Source organism: Fukomys damarensis, unplaced genomic scaffold, assembly GCF_012274545.1.
Source record: "Fukomys damarensis isolate Sample0158 unplaced genomic scaffold, DMR_v1.0_HiC HiC_scaffold_21, whole genome shotgun sequence".
NCBI classification, from domain to species: Eukaryota; Metazoa; Chordata; class Mammalia; order Rodentia; family Bathyergidae; genus Fukomys; species Fukomys damarensis.
The window spans coordinates 2,641,585-2,643,912 of NW_022900933.1; positions in this window are offsets into that span (position 1 = coordinate 2,641,585).

Below are 2,328 nucleotides of genomic sequence, written 5' to 3' on the forward strand. Positions count from 1 at the left end.
TTGGGCGAGAGGAGAGGGGCGGGGAGGACGACGTGGTGGGCAGGCGCAGGGGCGGGACGCCGAGCCTTCCGGGAAACCCCGCCTACGCGCTGCGCACTGCGGACCTCTGTCAGAGTTCCTGAGGCAGGAAACCCGGAGGTAGGGAGTGCGTGGTCCGGGCTTCCCGGCGATCCCGGTGACTGGCTCGATTCAAGTGAACTCAGCTCCGAAAGCGCTGCAGAGCACGCAGCTTGTGTGACAGGTTGAAAGGGACGGAGTCATGACCCTGGGTCATCCATCAGTGCCCACCTCTGGGTGATGCCTTCTCCTAGGCATGGTCGAGTCACCAGCAGGGAAGCAAGAATAACCCCACAGCCAGGACGTGGTTAACTCAAGGACGTTAATAGGATATGGGAATGATATCGGACCTCCAGATGATAGCGGGGAGATAGAACTCCCAACCTGCTGGATGTCAGATGCGCCAAGTTCGTGTTCCTCAAAATTGAAGAATGAGTTCTAAGGAACAGCAGAGGCTAAGAGTAGGCAATATTGATTGAGATATGGCTTCGGAGATGCGAGAGGGGTCCCGAATTGCTGAGGACCCCACTTTTCAGGGAAGGTTTTATAAAGCATAAGTGTAGGGAACTGATGTATTGATTATGTCCAAGGCAGGCCGTGAAGAGTTCACCCCACGATTGTTTTCTTTTGAGAAGTGAGTCCAGCCAAAGCCTAGCTGAAGCCTACGCGCTCAGGTCAGAATAACTCGCATCCAAATTCTGTTCCACAACTAAAATTTTCTTAACTAGAAGGACAATGTTTTAATTATAACCATACATTTTGTCTATTCTGTACCTCATTTGAGAGTGCTTTGTCTGAATTTGAGAAGCCTCGTCTCCACTGGTTTCCATAGAAACTGTGTGCCTGTGTGTCCTTGAATGTGGTACTATCATTGCATAGCTCGCCTTCACCCCAGTTGATTACCAATAGAAACCTGTTGGTTGCACTGGCCTTAGTCATTCTAACCCCTGCTTTCTGTCTCTCTTAGTTCTGTCTTTTATTTTTCTTTTACCATACTTGCCTCGTACACTGAACAGGTTTCCGGTAACGTTTCAGAGGTGGCTCGTGGTTACAATGTGGGCTAAAGCTATGATCACCCAATGAGGTTACAAGCATAGTCGCTTAGGTAATAGTGATCCAATGGGGAGCAAGTCACAGAACAAGTATGCATGGAAAGAACAAAGAACTTGTAGGAAGGTGATGGGTCCAAGGGTCTTGGTCATCTACCAAGGTGATGTCTGTCTAGACTTCATTAAAGCAGGTGTTAATACTTATCTCATCTCTTGGGGAAGCATGCAGGCCTGATCATCTCGTCTTTATCTTGAGGCCTAACTGATGCACCTCAGGCCACAGTTGTAGTGTGTTTTCCTCTCTTGCGTTGACTCTGTCTTTTTTTTTTTTTTTTTTTTTTTTTTTTCTTTGGTACCGGGGATTGTACTCCGGTCCTTGCGCTTGCAAGGCAGGCCACCGAACCGCTGTGCTAAATCCCCGGCCCTATTGCGTTGACTCTCTTCAGGGCTCAGCTCTATCTGACTGCCTATAATATTTCTACCTAATTTATCTGTCTGTAAATAATAGGAGCTCAGAGGAGACGGCCCGATCATTTTCAGGACACATCTATCAAGGAGACTCTTTAATGTACTTACTGTTCTTTTAAATGTGGGTTAAGCCTGGAATGTGATACCAGCCTGTAATTCCAGTATTTGGGAGGCTGAGGCAGAGGGTTGGGAGTTGGGGGATGTTGAATTTGGAACCAGGTTTCAGGGGAGCCAACTTTCAGGGTGGAGGGAACAGTATGAGTACAAAGATGCAAAGGGAAGATTCTGCCATCCTTTTCAGTTTGGCAAAGGAGTCACAGAATAGTTGGTGCTAAGGGTGGAGAGCTAAGTAGAGGTAGAATTAGGCAAGGTTTGTTTTGAAGACCAGGAACTCACATTCAATTACTGATGATTTCTGAGCAGAGTCTCCTACCCCCGCCCCATGGGATCTTGCTGTGTTGCCCAGGCTGGCCTCAGATTTGTGATCCTCCTGGCTTATCCTACCAAGTCGCTGAGATTACAGGTGTATACCACTACACCTGGCTGAGCACAATGTTTTTAAAAAAGGAAAGAGGAAAAAGAACCAAAACAACAGATTGATCAGGCAGGAGTGTACTTGACTGTGGGAGACTGCAATATTGAGTATGCCCCAAAGCAGGCTGTAAAGAGTTAACCCCATTGCCAGGCATGATGGCACATGCCTGTAATTCCAGCACTCAGGAGGCTGAGGCAGGAGGATCACTGTGAGTTCGAG